Here is an 8,872-nt window from a genome sequence, read left to right as displayed (position 1 = left end):
GACGTGCTCGGAAAACCTCCAAAGGAAGTCTTCCTGGAGGCATCCGAATTAGACGGCCAGTTTTTCTTTTTTAATACGTTTGCAAAAATTTCTACATTTCTGTTTTTTTCTGTCAAGATGGGATGCTGAGTGTACATTAATGAGAAATAAAATGAACTTTTTTGATTTTTGCAAATGGCTGCGATGACAGAGTGAAAAATTTCAAGGGGTCTGAATACTTTCTGTACCCACTGTAGTTTATGCGGACGCCACCACACACACCTCGGCAGTGAGTGGGATGAAATGATGTTTCAGTAAAAGTGCGGGTGTCGCAACACCCACACCACCCACACAACAGAATTCCTAATGTTGTTTTCATTCCCTTATTTTTATCAGACAATAAAACAACTGTGAACTACTGAGTGAAACGTGGCCCATACCCGTTAAGCCGTGGCTATGTCGATATCAGAGTTGTGTTTCCTCTCACAAGTTACAGCCAACTCAGAGGAATGCAAATTTGATTGGCTGGTAGTGTCACATGGGGCGCTGCGCTGGCTCGAAGCAGAGAAGCGCTATTTTATATATATTATATGCCTTAATGTTGCCCAGAAAATACGGTGACAACAGACATGCATGCGCATAACTTGTAACCCGTTTGCATTGACAGGGGGAGGATAAAGATTTTTCCAGGACAAGTTAACCATTTCCAGGACATTTGACCTTTTTTTCCCTCATTTTCCATGACTGGAAAATTGGACAGTCATTTTCCAGGTTTTCCAGGACTGGAAAAGTCCTGGAAAATCATTTCGATGAAAGAGTGGGAAATACTTGTTTTCAAAAAGAAGTGATCTAGAACATAATATGGATGTAAATCCAACAGGATGCACAGCCACTTATAAGCACGCTGGTCCAGACGCTTGCTGTTTTGATTTTCCTGTGCTGACTGTTCTAAATTACAGAAATTCAAATTTCAAAAACATCCAATAAGACTCTTTCAATTCTTACTTTCAGGGGGTTTTGCTTTAGGTTCTTCAAACAACGCCGTTTTTAACGACACCCCAACGCTGACCTGCAAAGTTTTTATGCATATTTATGAGATTTTGGAAGATTGATTTACTGGCAGTGAACAAAAGAGGTGGGGCTGTTTTCAGGATTGTAGATCTATAAATCACTTGTGTTTAGCATGTTTTCTCTTTGATGTCATGGCAACCGAGCCCACCCCAGTTGATCAACAAACACTGACAAAAACACAGAACACATGAAAAAACTCCCATCTATGTTACAGGTGGAGCCTCATTTCATCAGCAGCACTGAGCCATATCTCCCAGCAGGACAGACTCAATGAGCATCTGCTTCCAATCACTTCCAGTGGAGGGGGGATGGATGAGGTGTCTGTGGGAGACAGTGGACCCATCAGACCCATCTGAAGTCCCAGCCCCAGCTCTATGGACCAGGGCCCCAAAACAATGATGTAACACCCAAAAGGCTTATGTAACCAACCTCTGCTGACAGTCTCACATGCTGAAACACAGAAGGTGGAGACGTGGGGAATACTCAATAAAAAAGTACTCTTTACTGAAACTGTAACTGAGTGTACAAACATGCACTCAGACTACAGTTGCACTCACATACAATGAAACAGTAGAAGGCCAGTTGCACCAGCTGTTTGGAAGCTCAAGTTTAGAATAGCAAATATTTTCTGAGTCATAATCCACAAATAACTACACAAGAGAAGCACTCAGAGAGCACAGTACTCTGCCAAGGCTGCTCAGTCATTTATGATTTCTGATGGATAAGTCCCGATATGTCCGCAGCAGTGAAATCCAGTAGGATCACAATCATGTGATCATCAGCAGAGAGTGTTCACTTGTTTTCATAGTTCAGTGATGCTGTGTCACTATCTCACAATAATATAGAAATTAGGGGTGTAATGGTACACGTATTTGTACCCAACCATTCGGTACAGGCCCATTCAGTTCGGTACAGCGGTGTACCGCGGTACGAAAATTTTAAGACCATTTAGAATGTACAGAACTGTTTTAATTGCGAAACATAAAACTTCGTAGTGCCCACAGTTGCGATGGACCTTCTCTGGCTCACACAGTCACACAGTATTCCAGAACTAAAAACAAGTAGGAGTTTCCAGGGAACCACAGGATGTGACTGATCGTTATTCTCCTGTCGGCGCTTCATGGCTAATGCTAGCAACAACGACAAGAAGCTAGAGCTGGAAGACGCTCCGGCGTCATTAAAATCACCCGTTTGGGATCACTTCGGTTTCCCAGTGAAGTACGAAAAAGGACAAAAACAAGTGGACAAGACGAAAGCTGTATGTTGACACTGTGAAGCGGTCCTTAACTATGCATCCAGCAACATGTCAAACTTGGACACACATTTGAAAAAGCACCATCCAAGTGTAACTATCCCTGCTGCTAGGAAAAAACAGTGAATTGTACAAACGATGCTCCCAATATCATTTCATCAAACCCTGCCTAGCAATTCAGACTGGGCTAAAGCAATAACCAAGTCCATCGGTGTTTTCATAGCAGCAGATCTACGGCCATACTCCGTTGTTTTGAACCGAGGTTTTGAACTTATGATGAAGGTCAGCTTACGTTAACTTTACATTATTACTGAGCTCTTTGCTATAAATAAAAGACTATATTGTGTATATTTGTTTTAGCCGACTAGTGTATTTATGCTGGTAAACAAGAACATAACTAAATGGAATTGTTTTTTTAAAAAAAGCAATTACATTAAAATATATTTCCTATTTTAGGTGATAGAGCCCTGTTATGAAGTTCCTTCTCGTCCACACTTAAGCCAGAAAGTCATATGAGCTCTTACATCAACAGGGTTTTTTTCCCCCGTTTTTCCCCTTAACTGAGAACCGAACCGAGACTTCCGTACCGAAGTATGTACTGAACCATGATTTTTGTGTACCGTTACACCCCTAATAGAAATCTTTAACAAATCTGTGGATCCAGACTGTAAGCCGCATCACTGTCAAAATCTAATCAATTGTGTCATTTCTGACCTTTCCTCAAAATTTTATCCAAATCCGTTAGTCTATTTTTGAGTAATGTTGCTAACAGACAAACAGACCGACAAACGTACACCAATCGTTACAAAACTCACGTTCCTTGGCGTAGTAATAAAGCAGGTTGCATCACACAAACCAGTCCTTATGTAGATCAAAGTTGTTGCTAAATATTACAGGGATGGGATCAGCAAGTTCTGATTTTAGCGGAAAGTTGTTGATGGGGGGGGGGGGGGTGTTGCGGCGGCGGCACAGCGACTTCCAATCGCTGGGCCGTTTACAATCGTCGTTAACAAGCTATCATTAACGTCGTTACCATCGCGCGTGAGTATCAGCGACAATAAAGTGTTCAAACTTGTGAAATCAGCGTTCAAATAAATGAAATCCGCGGATCCACGGTAAATTCCCATCCCTGAAAAAAGCGGAATTCCGCGAATTCGCGGAAAAATCACATCCCTGATATTAACATCTAGTGCAGGGGTCGGCAACCCGCGGCTCCCGAGCCGCATGCGGCTCTTTCAGCCCTCTGTTGTGGCTCCTTGTAACTTTGGAAAATAAATTGTTCTGCCTTTCAGGCGCGTTTCAATGCATTTTAACATAGAGAGTTTTATTGTGAAATTACCGCTCTTATTTTGACGTGTCACTCCACCGGATGTGCTGCTGGGGTTTTCCCCTGGCTGGGACATGAGAGCACAAAGAAGGTGGAGAAGCAACACCAGTAGTTTCACATCGTTTTGTACTCAAGAATGGCAAGCCTGTATATTAAAGCTCCACTCCAAGAAAGACACGTCTTGTCTTTGAGTCAAAAGTACTCATGATAGGGTAATACACATAGGCGTCAGTTTAGGGGGGGACGGTGGGGACGTGTCCCCCCCCCACTTTTTGTCAGGGGTCATTTTGTCTCCAACACATTCAAATTCTTCACATGTAAGCCGTTGTAAACCCAGTTATTTTCAGCAGTATAGAAAATTCCGACGCTCCTGAACGCACCATCCGCACTCGGCCGAGAGTTGCACAGACATGCAGCACACCTTCGTGAGGTTAAAAAAAAAAAAAAAAAACACGCAGATGCTAAATTTGTGCCTGTGCCAAGTGGAAGCTCCGACCAGAGGCGTGCAGGGGCAAAATTTCGACCCGGGAGAATTAGTACTATAGCGGCCCACAGACCCCTCTACCCGCATGTACCGATAGATCAGCAGGTTGAGCCTATGCCTTTGGAGCGGTGGTTGTGAGTTCGAACTCAGCTTGTGGCATTTTGCCGCCATTCTTCAACATTTTCTCAAAGTGCTGTGGTCTCCATCCCCCCCACTTTTAAAAGCAAACTGACGCCCTTGGTAATACACGTTACTCGCAAGAACACCGCTCGATGTCCAGGCAGCAGGTCAGAGAGTCAGAGGAGTGTCGTCTTGGAAAATAGGGCAGCGACTTACCGGAGAAAAGTTATTAGCTTAAGATAAATAGATAAATAGATTTTACAAGTTAAATAGACATTCGCAAAATATTGATTTCCAGCTAACATTATGTAACATATGAGGTCCAGGAGCAAAAATGACATTAACCAAGTAAGATAAATATTAGTGGTAGGACACAATTTAAAAAATGAATCTAATTAGAGGCTTTGTAATTAATTAATCACGACTGATTAACAAGGGCATAGAGGTAAAAAAGCGATATATGCAGTGTTGTCTTGATTTTAAATGCCAAAAGGATTTTGCGGCTCCCGGTGTTTTCTTTTCTGTGGGAAACGGGTTGAAATGGCTCTTTGAGTGTTAAAGGTTGCCGACCCCTGATCTAGTGTCTATCCAACATGTAACTGCTGCAAGCCGATAAGCAACACAACTATTTGGTTGCTAAAGTATAACAAGCAGCATATGGCTCATTTGAAACACAAAGATCAGCTACCTGAAAATGTAAAATGAAAATGTGAAATGTAATTAAAAAAAATGTCAAGTGTTCCAACATGAACTGCTACATAAATCATTTGTTCCTATCTCGAAAAATAAAGCACATTCAAGCACAGGACTGTCATTTAGCACAGATATATTTTGTCTCTGCTTGGTTAGGTTTAGGCCATAAACTATAACTTCTTGGGATATCTTTAGAGATAGACTCAGAAATCCTAATACAGTTTTGGTCAGATTCAGTGAAAACAAAAGAAAATGTTTAGGTTAACAAAGAGGAGTTTCATCAGAAAACCACAACTCCAAACTGTAATCACAGCTATCTGGAACTGAACAATGTAGCATTTTACTTAAAGCTGCTGTCCGGAGTTTGAATCGCAGCGTCTCCCAAAACACTGGTGGTCCCTCCCTCCCTCTGATTTCGCACCTTTATTTGTGCACGCGCGCAGTACATGAGAGGAGTGCCCGGAGTGCTGCAGCATCTTGCCTGTTTTGCTGTTTTCCCCTCTTCTACATTTAGTACATTTAGTAAATAATAAAGGAATTACATTAGAATTCTGTATTGAGTCTAACTTGTCCTAATACCAAAATAACATGAATCTGCTAGGACGAACGAGTAAAGTTTCAATATGTGATTACATTCGTGTATCCCTCTCGATGACGTTGTTTATCAAACTTAGTGCATTTACGCGTGTATATGTGTTACATTGTTTATTTATTTCTATCCAGAGTTCAGAATTGCATGACTCCTCTGATGAAGAGTATGTCCCAGACGCCCCAACATCTTCCTCCAGAGGTCCGGCATCTAAACGAAGCCGCCAGGCGGGCTATGGAGGCCGTGGTTGGGGAGCGACGCGAGCACCCCGAGCCAAAAAACGTCCTGCAGTCTCTTGGCCTGACAAGCCGTGGGATTGGTAACTTTTCTGGAAGTTGCTGAGCCCTGATGCTCTCTCCTCCACAAGCAAAACAAATGTGCGCGCGGTTGCGTAGTGCGTAGCTCGCCCGCCTGGTTGATTAATTCAGGAAGGAGGGTGAAGAAAAAACAAGAAACAAAAATGTCTTCTCTTCAGAAAACCCTTAAAAAGAAAGTAAACCCTGTGGATCCAGTCATGGGTTGTACCAAAGGTCAGTACTTGTTGTCTATCCTGCATCCTGATTTTGCCAAAAATGTGTCTTGTTGAAGTTACCAAATGACCAGAGAGAAATTAAACAAAATTTCCAACATGATAACCCTTTGTGGTGAAAGATATCCCAGACGTGGCATTGGTTTTCGACAACTATGACATACTAGACAGGATACAATGATCAATTGTCTTTGATAACAACAAAAATACATCCTTCAATATCAGACTATTTTCACACTGATGTCATGTAGTCTGAACTCAGCGTTAGGTGGCTGATACAGCTTAAACCTATACTAGTAGGCAGGAGCTAACAACTTAACTGCTCTGTGCTTTAGGACAGCCACTACTTAGGCACAGCTTTGAACCAAATGCTAACATTCTTACAATGACACTGGTAACATGGTGATGTATCATGCAACAGAGATATGTCAAAACATGTTTTTGTCGTTCTGTGTTTCCTTTTTGCTCTCTTGTGTTTTTGTCATGTTGTGTCTTGCTTTATTTGTTGTTTTGTGTATTGTTCAGTTCCAGATGATTGTTTGGTGTCTTTATAGATCCTCATGTGATCTGTAAGTTATAATGTCTAAATAATAAATGGAGGTTGAATGTTGTTGAAATTGAGCTTATTTTTCATAAGAATTTTCCGGTTGTTCATTATGTTTTAAAATGTAATTCCTGAAATGTGAACATTCCCAGAATGGACTTTTTTTTTACACCGAAACAAAAGAAAACTCTGGAGTTGTCGTTATTTATAGGTCATTATTCTGTGTTTTACTGGTCCGGTCCACTAGAGACCAAAATGGGCTGAATGTGGAACCAGAACTAAAATGAGTTTGACACCCCTGCACTAGAATTAGACTATTTATATGAAGACTTGACATCTTATAGTGAGACTAGATGTTTCTGGACAGCATTCTACTGAAGTGGAGATACTGCTTACCCACAGCTTAACGCCATCATACAGCTATTACCACAGATGATTACAAAGTCCTACAACAGCAGACAGGTTGGAGACTTAATCATCACTTTGATCTCACTCCAGTGGGATCATCCATTGCTATTTCTGTCCAAAAGGAGACTGACACTAATCACTACTATTACCAGCACATCTGCAGATGCTGTCCTCAGTGGACACTGAACAGCGTTTTTCATTTTTCGGATGTTGCTCCTTGTTCTGCAGGCTTAGACCATGAGGATTTAAAGGTCAAGTTTTTTAGCCATATCACCTTTACAGAGGAAGAAAAGCCGAGTATGTAACTTCTAAAACTACACCTTCTGAGCCAGTGTCAAAATCACTGCCAAGTTTTGATCAAAACTTGATATAACTCAATGTAGACAACAACATGAAGAGAAAGAAACATGTCTGTTAATACTGGTGAGAACACGGGAGAGTTTTTTTTTTTTTTTTTTAATGGATCCGTATCCTCAGCACGTAAAATTAAATTTGATCTTTCCTGGGGAAACTGTACGAACAGTTGGCAAAAGGAACTGAATCAGGGATAAGGTTTGATTTAAAAAGGCAAAGTGCAAAATTTAAGTAAATAGGCATGCTGAGTCTAAAAAGTGATTCCATTTTGTGGCCATTAGAATGATCAAGCACAAGGTACTTGAGTGTTGTCACAATCCCTCCGAGTTCACTGACCTCACATCTTCTAGGCTTGGTGAAGGGGAATGGCTGCTAATTAGCTTCCCTATGCACTTCCAAGAGCGGAGAAAGAGCACAGAAGTCGTGTTCCTAATTACTTGCAGGTTATTTATTTTGGCAGATTCCTAGCACCAGACTACCTGCCAAATAAGAAGGAAAGGAAAAAACACTTGGAAAGTGCACTGTGTATGCATGTGGGTGTGTGTTTGTATAAATCACGTATAATTTGACAAAATGTGCATTTAAGCTGTTAGCGTGTTCACCACTGGCTGTAGGAGATACTGAATGCAATAACATGTTTGCCTTACATCGCAGCAAATCATGGTAATGTGCAGTTTGTTTTTGACAAAAGAAATTCATTGCAGCAGGATGTTTGCTGATTCTCTGCTGATCACCGGTATGATAACGTTTAATCACCAAACGTTTGAACGCAGTTTGTCATTACGTTCTCTACCTACAGAGCAGCACCAGTGCCTGCTCCCTACTGTGGTATTGGGTGTCATGTACAGGGTAACATAATATATATCTGGCACTGCGTCCTCCCTTCAGAGATATTAAAATAGTCTATTGTGTCCTTGTGTCTCTAGTTTCACAAGTTATCTAAACGCAGACTCCACCTTTCACATTTCAGCCGTGAAAGCTGCTGTGGACGGTGTCTACTCAAATGAACACACTCCACCTGTCCAGAGGAGTTTGTGTTCACCTGGATGTACGCCGGGACTTTGAAGGCTCATGTGATTAAAAAACATCTTTCAAAAAAAACATTTTCACATTATCGTCAGAAAACACCACCGAAGTGACATGAAACATTAGCAGCTGGCATTTTAAGTTGCACATTATCGTGTTAACAGACTTCTGTTTAAACTGCTTTCTGTTTGACGCCGTTACAAAAACAACTAAGTTGATAAAAGTCCTTCGTCACGTTGGAACAACAATATGGAGTTTCATTTACATGCACAAACATTCAGTGAAATTCACCTACCGACGATGTCCAGGAACAAACACGGAGTTTCTGAAGCTGTTGAATCAGCAGGGAACACACTGTTGTAATATCCCGCGGACACACACCGACTGTCAGTCACACAGCCTGCAGCTCAACTCCTCCACAGCTGGAAGTTCACTGCAACTACACGACAAGCTTCCGGTTGGGGGTTTCACAATAAGAGCCGGATGGAAGTGGCAC

This window comes from Acanthochromis polyacanthus, chromosome 20, assembly GCF_021347895.1.
Source record: "Acanthochromis polyacanthus isolate Apoly-LR-REF ecotype Palm Island chromosome 20, KAUST_Apoly_ChrSc, whole genome shotgun sequence".
Taxonomy (NCBI): domain Eukaryota; kingdom Metazoa; phylum Chordata; class Actinopteri; family Pomacentridae; genus Acanthochromis; species Acanthochromis polyacanthus.
This window is presented reverse-complemented; position numbering follows the sequence as displayed.